Source organism: Quercus robur, chromosome 8 (genome assembly GCF_932294415.1).
Source record: "Quercus robur chromosome 8, dhQueRobu3.1, whole genome shotgun sequence".
In the NCBI taxonomy this organism is placed as follows: Eukaryota; Viridiplantae; Streptophyta; class Magnoliopsida; order Fagales; family Fagaceae; genus Quercus; species Quercus robur.
The window spans coordinates 9,266,085-9,279,966 of record NC_065541.1 but is presented as its reverse complement, the minus strand read 5'-3'; the positions used below and the strand labels follow the sequence as shown (position 1 = coordinate 9,279,966).

The 13,882-nt window shown below is 32.2% G+C and overlaps 1 protein-coding gene across 45 annotated transcripts in view; it reads left to right on the top strand.

The window, feature by feature from the left end:
• LOC126694481 (disease resistance protein RUN1-like) overlaps window positions 1–13,426 on the top strand; it is a 106,269-nt gene extending 92,843 nt beyond the window's left edge. For 13 of the 45 annotated variants that reach the window (XR_007645794.1, XR_007645793.1, XR_007645792.1 and 10 more), the window contains 6 exons: window positions 9,194–9,944; window positions 10,861–11,104; window positions 11,486–11,577; window positions 12,339–12,409; window positions 12,521–12,610; window positions 12,840–13,426. The gene's annotated coding sequence lies outside the window, so the exon portion shown is untranslated. Of the gene's footprint in view, window positions 1–5,721; window positions 5,844–5,905; window positions 6,664–6,751; window positions 7,273–7,372; window positions 7,537–7,648; window positions 9,012–9,094; window positions 9,945–10,860; window positions 11,105–11,180; window positions 11,264–11,485; window positions 11,578–12,338; window positions 12,410–12,520; window positions 12,611–12,839 lie in introns of those variants that run through there. The other 32 variants (XM_050390791.1, XM_050390790.1, XM_050390786.1 and 29 more) reach the window with 25 other exon arrangements.
• Window positions 13,427–13,882: the final 456 nt, after the last annotated feature.

Sequence of the window (13,882 nt, the reverse complement as noted above, 5' to 3'; positions counted from 1 at the left end):
ATTTCATGAACAAGAAGTAAATTTAAATAGAGTGATGGTAGGTTACTATACATTTTATTAAATGGATGTATCAATTTTTAAACACAAAATAGAAAAATAATTAAGAAATTTATTTATTACCTTATTGATATGACACTAATTATATTCATTACCACATCATTTTATAAGGTTTTTTTCTTAATATAATTGGCAATAACTTTGACTTCTTAAAAAAATGATAATGTAATAAATTGACATTTGGTTTTTTGTTTTTTAAAAATTTCCATTTTAAAACTAGGTAAATAGTAGGTTTTTCAAATGCTGTTTATGAGCACTTTAACTAAAAAAATCAAGACTTAAATCCCGTTTGGTTGCCGAGAAAGCAAAGGAAAAGAAAAGAAAAGAAATTTTCAATTTTTGCTAATAAAATGACATCTCATTTACTTAGGGAGCTGCAAATAATATATTTTCAATATTTTATTTATTTTATAATTAAGGACACATGAGAACCCAAAGGATAGCTTAGATGGCATAAAAATATTATTTTGATATTAATGTTACATCAATTTTTTTCATGTACCATGTATTAATAATGATTATTTTGACACAATACCAAAAGTTTAGAAAAAAATTTGACACATTTAAGATGTTAAAAACCATTTTGACACATAGTGTTTTTTCCATATTTTTATTAAAGATCAAATTCTATAAGGATTTGGTTTAAAACCCAAGTTTTACACCCTCCAATTCCAACATGCCACATTATCTTATCACACATTAAAGAATAAGCCCAACCATACTCAATCAATTCTAATACTCATCTGAAAATTCAACCAAATTGGGAGTTTATTAAGATGTTATTAATTGTGGTATGATGTACTAAGTTTAAGTAAAAATTTGATGTGACAATCTCTTATTGAATGGTATAAAACATAAATTTTACACCCCATTCTTACCGAATTCAGACTCTTTTTATTAATATCCTCAAAACATTTTTTTTTTATTAGCTAAATTTGGAAACTAATATCCTGTTTGGTTGTAAGGGAGATGACACAAAAGAAAAAAAGGGAGGAAAAAGTAAGGGAAGGGAAAGGGAAGAAGAGAGAGTTGTACATAGAAGGATTGTGTTAATACAATTTCTTCGAAAGAAGGGTCTTCTTTGAAAAAAGAATGGGACCACCTAAAGGATTGTGCTAAGAAAGTTTCTAGAAAACAAACTTTACTCAAAATTATGGGTTGTGAGAAAAGTATGAAACTTCATCAAAAAGAAAAAAAAAAAGTATGAAATTTTGGAGAATCAATCAAATTGTGTATTCTTACTTTTTAATAGAAAACTAAAAATTGAAAACGTGTGGACCATCACTGCTATCATTTTTATATAGAGAGAAGTGAGGAGGATTACACCCACTTTTCCAGTCAAATTGCATATTGTCATTAAAGTCATTCGATTTTGCATCTCATCACATCTTTCTTTTTTCCAAATTTTATCAATTTTTTTGCTCTAGATTCCTATGGCTCCCCAAATCAACTACAGAGCCTCCTCTTCTTTCACTCCCCAATTCACCTATGATGTTTTCTTAAATTTTAGAGGCAAAGATACCCGCTATAATTTTACAGGCTATTTATATCAAGCTTTATGTGATAAGAGTTTTAACACTTTTATCGATGATGACCTTCAGAGAGGAGAAGAAATTTCAACAAAACTTCTTATAGCTATTGAATTGTCAATGATTTCGATTATTGTGTTTTCTGAAAATTATGCATCTTCCAGTTGGTGCTTAGACGAACTTGTAAAGATTCTTGAATGTAGGAATAATGGACAATTAGTTCTACCTATATTTTATAAAGTGGATCCATCAAAAATACGTAAACAAAAGGGAAAGTTTGGAGTAGCGCTAACTCAACATGGAGAAAATTCAAAGGATAACATGGAGAGGCTTCACAAGTGGAGGACAGCTTTGACTAAAGCAACTAATTTGTCTGGGTTGCATTACAAGGATGGGTATGTAACTATCAACTACTCTTCTATAAGTTATAGAGTTTAATAGTTTTGTTATGGATTCCCGAAAAAAGAAATGTGTTCACTAAATTCTAGATTATGAAAGTATCCTGTTTTTCATAGAATCTTCTACTAAAGAGGTAGTTAAGTTATAAAAATCGATGGTATAAATTAAATATATATATATATATTAAAGCCATATAATTTTACCTATTATGAGTTTACGACTATTAATTCTTGTGTACTTTTATGTGTTAAAAACTTTAAATGATCTTCATAAACCCTATCATGGATTACAAAAAGGTTACGAGGGAATTAGGATTTCATCTTTGGCAAGCCCAAATCTTGAATATAAAAAATTCACAGAGGAAGTATACTAAAGCTCAAAACTACATAAATATGTAAAAAATATACTTGTTTTTATTAAGTATTAATAAAATATAAACAAAAACATAGAAAAAATAAACTGTTTTTAATATATTTCAACCCACTTATATATGATCTATCAAAATAGCATTTGATTTTCTTTTTTATTCTATAAAATAATCTATAATTAATTTTGTTCTAAATTTAATAGCAATTTCACTTTCAATATACATGATCAAAGAGTGTTAGATAATTGTCTTCTCATTTTGTTGTGAGCTTAATCTTCACTATATTTATGACAGAAAGTCCTCATTTTGTAGTTGCAATAAGTCTTAGATAAGTAAGTACGTAACAAACCACTCTAAAAACAAGTTGACAAGCTATTGACCTTCTATTCCCAACCATCTATTTGTACAATTCTTAAATTTTTTTAAATTTTTTTTTAAAGTTTGAGTATTAAATTAAACTACATTATGCCCATAATGATAAACTTCTGTTTATAATAATAGTTTTTCATTATATGTAAAATCTTGTAAGTAATTGTTCTCTCAACAAACAAATATATATCATCAATTCTAAATAAAAGAAATCATTTATCTCTTGAAGATGTAATGCTAAGTTAAGAATAATCAACTTCATTGTATGCTTAATAAAACCATAAATTATTTTTTTAATTGATAATCTATTGTAGCTGAAAAAATATCTATTCAATAACATTCAAAGAAACTTCATTGCATGCTCACTGAAACGATTATTTAACGCTTTTAATTGAGAATCTATAGTAGATCACAAATATATATATATATATATATATATATTATCTACTCACTCACGATATTCAATTGTAAAATAGTCTTGGAGATGAATTAATTCCCAAGGTTAAATGCACACATTTGTGAATTAATTCCCAATTATATCAACCTAATTTTAATGAAATAATCAATGAAACCAACAAGTCAAAAATCAATAAAGCAAGCAATAAAAGTTATAAACAAATAACACAATGATATGATGAGAAAGTTAAAAAAAAAAAAAAAAAAAAAAAAAAAATTACAAGGGCAATTCACTATATGAAGAGAAGTTACAAATCTAGTACAAGATCCTTGCCCCTAGGCACTACACATTAAATGAACTTACTATTCCAACACACAATAACTTTTGAACTTCTGAACTCTTCATACATGAACGACCCATCTATGTATATTTTCAATTTGTCTAACTTATTATATGTTTCTTATTCTTTGTGTGTGACAGTTGTGTTGAATCTGAAACTAAATTTATCCAGAGAATTATTAGAGAGATATCAATTACGAAATTGAATCACACTCAGTTATTTGTTACTAAACACCCAGTTGGAATAGATTCTCGTGTGGATGCTATAGAATTGCTTTTAGATATGAACTCAAATGATGTTCGAATGGTAGGGATTCATGGTCTTGGAGGAGTAGGCAAGACTACAATTGCAAAGGCTATTTATAACAGAATCGCTAATTTTTTTGAAATGAGTTGCTTTCTGGAGGATGTCAGAGAAAAGTCAAGAACACATGCTGACATAATCAATCTACAAGAGATGCTTCTTTCTAAGATCTCACAAGGCACATATGTAAAGGTAGACAGCGTACCCAAAGGAATTATTATGATAAAGGAAATGCTTTCTCGTACAAGACTTCTTTTAATTCTTGACAATGTGGATGAGTCAGAAGTAATGGAAACTTTGCTTGGAGAATGTGATTGGCTTGCTTTAGGAAGTAGAGTCATTATAACAACAAGAGACAAACAAGTGCTGAATACTCTTGGAAAAGATCATCTAATTTATGAGCTTAAGGGTTTAAATCAATCTGAATCTCGTGAACTCTTCAACCTACATGCCTTCCCAAATATTGAACCTAAAAAAGATTATTCAGAAGTTGCAAAGCAAATCATACATTATGCCAATGGCCTTCCATTAGCTCTTAAAATAATAGGTTATGATTTGTGTGGAAAAAGTATATGTGATTGGAGAAGTGCGTTAGAAAAGTATAAAAACATTCCCCACAAAAAAATTGTGGAAAAGCTCAAAATAAGTTATGATGGACTTGAAAAGACCGAAAAGGATATTTTTTTGGATATTGCATGTTTCTTTAAGGGATTCAATAGGAGCTATGTAGAGAATATATTAGATGCTTGCAAATTATATCCAGGATATGGAATTGGAAAACTAATTGATAAGTGTCTTATAACCGTTGGTCAATCTGGCAAGTTGTGGATGCATGACTTGCTTCAACAAATGGGGAGAGAAATTGTTAAACAAGAATCAGAAGAGCTCGGAGAACGTAGCAGGATATGGTGTTTTGAGGATGCTGAAGAAATTCTAACTACAAATACGGTATAAGCTCTTTTGCATCTCCTTTTTCCAAATGAGTTTTTTCCATTTATTTTTTTTTCTTTTTTAACATTGAAGAAATTTTTAATTTTATTTGGATATGTTTTTCTAATTTTTTTTAAAAAAATTTTGTTCTATTATTAAGTGTAACTAATGCTTTGTCCAACTAGGGCTCAAGTAAAATTCGGGGCATTATATGCTGCTCACCTCAACTGATAACGATGCCAATAGAAGCTAAAGCTTTTGAAAAGATGAAAAATCTCAAATTTCTTATAGTTCGTAATGTACACATTTGTGAAGAACTCAAATATCTCCCCAACGGGTTAATGTTGCTTCAATGGACAGAATTTCCATTTTCCTTGCCATCTAACTATTATCCTCAACAACTTGTTAGACTTGGGATGCCACGTAGTAGATTGGAGACAACATTCAAATTGGTAAAAATATTAGTATTTATAAATTATAATCTATTTAAATTTTATTTGAATGTTGGATGAATTTTTTTTTTCTTCTACAGGGAATCCAGCTAAAATATATCAATCTCAACAACTGTGAGTCCATTACAGAATTACCAGAGTTCTACACCCCAAGCCTCAAAAAATTGTATCTTTCCCATTGTAAAAATTTAGTTAAGGTTCATGAATCAGTTGGATTTCTTGATAAGCTTCAAAGATGGGACCTCAAAGGTTGTGAAAAACTTCAAATTCTTCCAAACTACCTCAAGTTGATATCTTTAAAATATATCAATCTCAACAACTGTGAGTCCATTACAGAATTACCTGAGTTCTGTACCCCAAGCCTAGAAAAATTGCTTCTTTGCAATTGTAAAAATTTAGTTAAGGTTCATGAGTCGGTTGGATTTCTTGAAAAGCTTCAGTTATGGGATCTCAAAGGTTGTGAAAAACTTCAAATTCTTCCAAACTACCTCAGGATGATATCTTTAAAATATATCAATCTCAACAACTGTGACTCCATTATAGAATTACCTGAGTTCTGTACCCCAAGCCTAGAAAAATTGCTTCTTTGCAATTGTAAAAATTTAGTTAAGGTTCATGAGTCGGCTGGATTTCTTGATAAGCTTCAGATATGGGATCTCCAAGGTTGTGGAAAACTTCAAATTCTTCCAAACTACCTCAGGTTGATATCTTTAGAATATATCTCTCTCATAAACTGTGAGTCCATTACAGAATTACCTGAGTTCTGTACCCCAAGCCTAAAAACATTGTATCTTTCCCATTGTAAAAATTTAGTTAAGGTTCATGAGTCGGTTGGATTTCTTGATAAGCTTCAGAAATGGAGTCTTAGAGGTTGTGAAAAACTTCAAAAACTTCCAAATTACCTCAGGTTGATATCTTTAAAATATATCAATCTCAACAACTGTGAGTCCATTACAGAATTACCTGAGTTTTGTACCCCAAGCCTACAAAAATTGTGTCTTTCCCATTGTAAAAATTTAGTTAAGGCTCATGAGTCGGTTGGATTTCTTGACAAGCTTGAGAGATGGGATCTCGAAGGTTGTGGAAAACTTCAAATTCTTCCAAACGGCCTCAAGTTGATATCTTTAAAATATATCAATCTCAATAACTGCGAGTCCATTACAGAATTACCTGAGTTCTATACCCCAAGCTTAAAAAAATTGTATCTTTCCCATTGTAAAAACTTAGTCGGTTGTAAAAATTTGGGTTCCCTGAGTTTCCTGGGCAATAAAAATATAATTGAATTAAATTTTTTGATGAAACCCGAGTACTTTCCCGTATTGAATTCTCTAGATCTATCTGAAACGAATATTGTTAGCATCCCCGAAAGCCTAAGCAGATTTGCTAATTTAGTGGTCCTTCAAATACGAAATTGCAAGCAGCTTCGGGAAATTCCAAGGCTTCCCCAATCTGTGCGAGATGTGGATGTAAGAAATTGCTATTCGTTGAATGCACAATCATCAAGCAGATTATTGAATCAGGTTTCTCTCTCTCTTTTTTTATAAAGTTATAAAAAAGAAACAATTTTTGTTACTTTCTTCCCTAATTCAATTTGCTAATTGAATGCAGATTGTAGAAATTTCAGGGATTTTACCAAACAGAGCTCGCAAGGGAACAAGAAGCAGGATATTAATGGATCCACAAACATCTAAACCTGAAGATGATTATTTTGGAATTAGACTACCAGGAACTGAGATTCCAAAGTGGTTAAACTTAAACCATGAGAGTGATGGAAATGTCATATCATTTTGGGTTGGTCGCACATTTCCAAATATTTTTTATGTCTGTTTTGCTTTTGGACCGGTAAAATATCCATGGCCGTCTTGGTGTTATGTTGACCTTTCCATCAATGGTCGTAAAAAAAAGAACATTAGATCAACTTATCTATATGAATTATCCGACTATCTGTGGATATTTTCTTTATCTAATAACGAATTACAGAACCAATTGAATGGGTCAAACCCATCTGAGCTAAATTACGTTGAGGTAATATGTGAAATGAAGGATTGGGTTAAAAACCATCCAAGAAGGTGGGGGGTCGGTGTAGAGTGCATCTGTCAATAGGCCCAGATGTTCCATACAACGTTGAGGTACTTTCTTCCTTTTTATTATTCACTCTCTCTGTTTGGAAAACCAAAGAAAAGGAAACAAACAAGTTTTTTTCTTTTTTTCTTTTTTGGAAAACTCAAGGGCCCTGAGGGAAATGGAAGAGATAGATCCCAAGGCTTTCAACAATGGAGCAGAAGATTCAGGGCTTTCAATCGCCCCACACTTATGTTAATGATGGTTCCAACTCCAAGTTATATCCACCATCAAAGATGGCAAGAAAATCTTGATCGAACTTAGATGCCATGGTATGCCTCCTTCTATAGTTGCATTTTTGGATTCTCATCTTTTTTGAAGGCTCAATTATAGAATTTTTGCTCAAGTATTTATTGCAAACACTTGAATCTGTAATGATGACAGAGCCTCAACTTCAGCATTGTTGGGTTGATTTCTGTAGCTGTTGATGAAAGCAATTCCTCATACATATGAGTTTTGTGCCCCTGTTCCCTAGGATCCTCTGTTCTGGTATTTTGATGGCTTCATACTTGATGGAACAACAAGAAGCTTTTTGTTGCAGAAAAAATCATTAACAACTCTAATCAGACATATGGTGGGCAATCCATTAATATTTGTACACAAGAAAAAGATATTGTAGCAACCAACAAAACTTGAATTAAGAAGAAAGACAGCGACTTACAGAGAAAAAAGTTGATTAACCTTCAAGGTCACTTTCACTAGACTCCTGCCAATCACCTAGCTCTTCAGCACATTCCTCGTACTCACTTGCCATAAATTCTGTGAGCCTTTCAATCCTTTTCGGGTGAGGTTCGTAATTAGAGCTTCCAGCCCCATCACAGTCATCATGGGTTCGCTTGGCTTTGCAACCTTCCACTGCTGCCTCCATCGAATTGTCGAAATTATGATGGGTGATGCTGTTATTGCTTCTCTCAGCCATAGTTCTCTGTTCTGGTATTTTGATGACTTCATACTTGATGACTTCTCTACAGATGTAAGTCTTTTCTTTGGTAGTTGATGTCCTTATTTTGTAGACATTAGAATGAATCACTATCTCTGCAGCAATGAACAAGTCTTCTATCCCTTTGAAGACTATAGTTCTGTAACCATTTCATGTCTCACCTACTTGCAAATCCTTTGTGAATAAATTTAGGATTACCTCCGATTAGTTTTATTATAGTAATCGTCTACAGTTCTTTGCATTCTCTTACTTATTTCACTTTGAGTTACTGATATGTACAAATTCAATTTTGAATACATATATATATAGACACACAAAAAGTATCACTTTGAGAACGTATTATTAGAATGCCTTGTAGAGAAAAGTGAACATTGTTCATGAGCAAATAGTTATGCTTGTATAACTTTCTTATAAATAAAAATACTATGGAGAAGAAGTCACTTATTACCAATGTGTTATAGTTCATTTGGTACTTCCTCCTCCAATAATAATGGAATGGAGGGTGAGGTCATGTTTTCAATAGGAGAGAAGGACGAACCTGAACTGCAGCTCCAAGAGCAACAACTTCATTAGGATTTACAGTCACATTGGGCTCTTTTCCAGTCATCTTCCTCACCAGTTCCTGAACAGCTGGGATGCAAGTTGAATCACCAACGAGGATTACTTCATCTATATCTTTGAGGGAAAGCTTTGCATCATTCAAGACAGTCTCAACTTGTCCTCGGAAGACAAGCAAGCTCTACGTCTCACTGAGAGTGCTGAGAAAGTGAAAATGGAGCTGTCGTCTTTGACCCAGACCAATATTAGGTATGTGGCTATTTCTATAACTTCTTTCGATAATTCGATCTCTCTTTTTCATATTTACTGAGAATATACTTTTGATTTTCCAGTTTACCTTTCATTACCTCCACTGCAAATGGCTCAAAACACATTGACACCACTCTGACAGGGGTCAAGTTTGAAGAATTGTGTTGAAATTTATTAGACAGGTATGCCTTTTGACAAATGCTAGTCTGTGGTTTTCCTCTATGAAGTATCAGTGTGTGTTTGATTTCCAAAAATCAGTTTTCTGTGTTTTGATTCCGAAGGTTCTGTTTTTGCCAATATATTCTCTGTTGAAAATTATAGTATAGAATGCAAAACTGTAATTAGTAACTGCTAATGGATCAGAAAACAAAGAATATAAGTGAAAGCTCTGCTCATTTGTCTTGTTCCAACAAGTAGAAATAAACATATGAAGTGGACTAGCAAGAGAGAAGTCAAAAATATTTGATGAACTCTGCCTCCAATGACACTCCTCCCATAAAAATGGGCTGTGGGTGAGATTTTTCAACAGTTGCTCATGTAACTTACCAATAACAAAAAATTCCTAAAAGAGATGTAACAAAGCAGTTGGCATACCTGAAACATCAAAGGTACCACCTCCAAGGTCAAAAACCAGATTGGTCTCATTGTTTTTCTTCTCAAACCCATAGGCAAGCGAAGCAGCAGTGCGTTCATTAATAATTTGCAGAACATCTAACCCTGCAATGTGGCCTGCATCTTTGGTCGCCATCCTTCACAAATCATTGGAGTACGCAGGCATGTGATCACTGTTTTGCTCACCTTATCATTCAGAAACTTGGATGCATCCTCCACAAGCTTCCTCAAGACCGGTGCAGATATTTCCTCTGCTGCAAACTGCTGGACTATGGTTGGACACTCAAGCTTCACATTGCCATTCTCGTCAAACACAACCTTGTAAGACATCTGTCTTAAAATAACAGTTAAACGATTAAATATACGCTTTTCTACTTGAATAAGCAGATAAGCAATAGTTCATCATGGTATTATACTGGTGATCCAAAGTTCCTATCCCCAATTAGTCTCTACTAATAGTTAAAAGATTATTAAAATTAACAATTTAAGCTTTTGCAATAAATGATAGCTTACCACGATATCATGGTATGATACAGGTTATCCTAAGTTGCTATCTCCAATTAATTACACTAATTGTTGAAATATTATTAAAATTCTGAGTTTAAACTTTTGCAACAAGTGATAATTTAGCATGATATCTAAACAGTGATCCAAATTTAGATTATTGGAATGTTTTGAAGAGAAAAGTAAACATTGTTCATGAGCAAATAGTTATGCTTGTATATCATGTACACACAATATGCATGGAACTTTCTTATAAATAAAAAAACTGTGGAGAAGAGGTCACTTATGACCAATGAGCTATAGCTCAGTTGGCACTATCTCCTCTAATAATAATGGAATTGAGGGTGAGGTCATGGTTTCAAAACTCAATAGGTTCGTACTTGCCAATAAATAAATAAAAGGTTTCTTGTTGCATATATTTTTCCTTTCCCCTTTTGTTAATTTTGTACCTGTTGTAACCAATGATTAAGTTTAAATATCAAGTACATACTTAGCAAAAAGACAACATCAAGTAAATACTTAGCAAAAAGAAAATCTCATGTATATATAATGTTAATTTTGCATGTAAATGTTCCCTCCCAGTTCAAAATACTCAATTCATTTTCTAGATCAGTTCAAGCAATTCCATATTATTGGACTATGATTTTTCAGGTAAATGTCCTTTTAAAAAATTTTATGCCATTCACAATACTCGTTTGATTAAATGTCAAAAATTCTTAATCATAATTACTAGGGCATAGTGGTACAGCTGCAGAATTTAGGCACTAGTTTCTAGTTGGAAGATGCAAGAACTGTGGTTTCACTTTCAAGTTTGATTGGTGCCTTGGATCCGCACAATCATTCCTAGAATGTTCACTGATGGGATTTTCACCATGTATTGCAACCCATGATGTATCTATGCAAGCATTGTTCAATCTGATACAGAGCTTCTTAATGATTTTGAATGTTCCGCTGTTCTTAACCCCTTGCAGAATCAGGTAAACCATATATCCGAATTATTCTTTTGTTTAAAAAATAATATTTCTCCTTAGATGGTTTTTTTTCTCTTTGCAGTTAAAGTTTTGAGCTTGTTCTATACAACTTACAAAAAAAAAAAAAAAAAATGCATCTGGTGTTATTACAATTATCTTTCATAAGTAAAGTCCAATCTTCACCCTACTTCAACATTTAAATGAGCATAAAATTCAATTTATCTCTTGTAACTGATGTGATAAAAATAAATGGTTGTTATCTGTAACAAGAAAATAAATATTCCTCGACTTTGACAAGGTACAGATATATTAGAATATTGTCCCTTGTCATGGCATGAAGGGAGTATGTGTTTTCTTAGTTCCTGAAATTGCTTTTTGTGCATCCAGGACAGGGCCAGGGCAGCTGATAGTGCAGTGAGGTAATTGCTTTAAAAAATTACGCAATGTGCAAGCAATGCATATCTTGACATCTAAGAAAGGTATAATTTGATTTGCTGTTGGAATTTGTCATTAAATTTTCACATCGTGAGTCATCCCTGATTATGTGTTTACCGCCACTATTTTAATAATGTAATGGACTAAATTGTGCTTAATTGGCCAGAAACATACACAGGTACTTGTTAATGTTATTACTTAACAAGTGTTAGAACACACAAACAGAAACAGATTAATGTTATTGTCTTATTTTCCCATGATCTGCCCATGTTAGTGTGTGTCAGCTATGTCATATCCATGGCCCTTGTTCTAGTTCATGCTGCATAAATTCAAAGTAGAAAAATAAGTTTGGAGATATCAGATTAAAAAAAATTTATTGTGGTTTCTGTGTTTTGATTAAGTTGGTTTAATTCTATTGTTTTCTGCATTATAATTTTATGATTCCGTCCATGTTATTTTTATGTGCAAAATTTGTCATAAAATTTCAAATATGCTGAGTGCACCAACACTTTAATATATTAATGCATATTCTCATGTTCTTGAATATAATTGGCACGCAATGCATAACAAACTTAAGACTGGAAAAGGCATAGATGAGGTATGGCCTTCATTTTAAAATAGGTTCTTTTTCTCTAGCAAAAAGGAATTATGTTAGATTTGAATGTACAATTTCTAAGAAAAAGTTGAATATGCATGTTTCTTTTAGAGAAATAAAGCTGTGTATTGTCAAATATTGCAGTATTTGCTTATGTGTTGAGAGTGACTAGTCTTTGATGTGTATGTAATCATATTTTTTCTGAAACAGATTATCCAGCACCATTGTTTTCTCCTTGATAAGTGTCTCGGTGAACATTTGCTTTTTTAGCCCGTGTGAAGGTTGGTACTCTTTTATCAGCAACACTTGACTGCTTGAGTGCTGGTCTAGTTTCATTTGGATTGACAAGTTGGATGATTAATGAATATTATTCCTTTATAACTCATAACCAGCATGAGTCTCAAAAAACTTGCAGCCATCGGGCTCCCTCTTTGGTACACATTCCCTGAAGAGCACCTATCAAAGTTAAAAGAGTTGTAGAGGTAAAAGAAATCATACTGTACATTTTCTTAGTATTCAAGTTATTTAATGAAATTAGTTTGTTCGTGATATTGTTATAAACTACTGATATTTGCGACTTTAAATGTCAATTTATTTGATTTAGACACAAACTTGGAAGTTGGAACCAAAATCTGATATTAAGAACTTAATTTCCAATTTCATTGGTTGTCTTTGGAGTTTATTCTTAATAGCTAGAATTTTCAAATGCAGAAAGTGGAAAAGCTGAAATTGAAGTGCCTACAGTATATAGCAGCAAGTCAGTGGTAAATATTATTTATCATTGAGATTCCCAAGCTCGATGAATTGCTTATTGATTTAGTTGGGAATTCAACTAGTGCATCAAGGGCATTTAATTTGCTACAAAAAATTCTATGATCCTGACTCTATTCTATAAGTAAAGTGACACATACACATATCTCTCTCATTCAAACTTTTTGCTGCAAATTCAAGAAGGAATATATTGCTGAACTTCAGAGCTAGGGGTCAACGTTGATCAGTAATTCCCGAGTAGAGCCACACTTCTTTGTTTTTTTTTTTTTTTTGGGGGGGGGGAGGAAAAAAGTAGAGCCATACCTGACTCGTCCTGTACAGTGGATCCTTGGGTGCTGGAAATGACCAATACTTTTCTTTTTGTATTGAGGAGTTTGTTCAGATGAAGAAAATGTGAATATGTTCAACACCACATATGTTAGGTTTGCAATTTGAATGTTGTTGTTTGTGTCTAGGATATGCGATTCTTTAAATATCTGTAAAAACATGAAATTCTTAATCTTGTTAGTTTGTATTTATTTTTATCAGTTGTGATACTATAATAATAGTCCTCGATCATGTTATGTGTATAAACTAACACATAACTGTTAACCCCAGAGATTTTGAATTATTTTACTCTCTTTTTTTTGGCAGTAATCAATGTGAGTTTTTCTATCACTGTGCGAAAATCTAAATGTCCGCTGCTTTAAGATAAGGTGGTATATATATAACTTCAATCTCTGAGGCTATTCATCTAAACTAGATAACTTTAACATAAGTTCCAAGTAAAAGGGAAAACATAACTTTTTAACATTATCAGACTACTAAATTAACTTCAATAAACTTATTCAATTGAGGATTTCCTTACATAGATTTAATATTAACTTATTTTGTAAGTCTTATGTTATCTATTATGGGAAGTTTACTAATTCAAGGTTAGTCTGAGTCATATATTTTTTCTTTTTTTCTTTTTTTGCTGACGAATTTGTAGTTTATTCTTATAC